This window comes from Geospiza fortis, unplaced genomic scaffold (assembly GCF_000277835.1).
Source record: "Geospiza fortis unplaced genomic scaffold, GeoFor_1.0 scaffold102, whole genome shotgun sequence".
Lineage (NCBI taxonomy): Eukaryota > Metazoa > Chordata > Aves > Passeriformes > Thraupidae > Geospiza > Geospiza fortis.
This window is the reverse complement of record NW_005054373.1, coordinates 428,211-428,416: the sequence shown is the minus strand read 5'-3', so window position 1 is coordinate 428,416 and position 206 is coordinate 428,211.

The window sequence follows — 206 nt, the reverse complement described above, 5'->3', positions numbered from 1 at the left end:
CGACATCACCTGGTGCTGTTTATTCCCACGGGCTCTGCAAAGCAGAGAGCTGTCTCTGTTTGTGTGGGAATGAAGCTCGGCCTCACAGGCAGCCTCAGCCTCTCGCCCGCATCTCCCGGAGCGCGGGGACTCGCAGGGATGCGGGATCGCTCCTGGGCAGCGCCGGCAGCCCGGCAGGGGGAGATCGCTGCATTGGAACGGGGCGA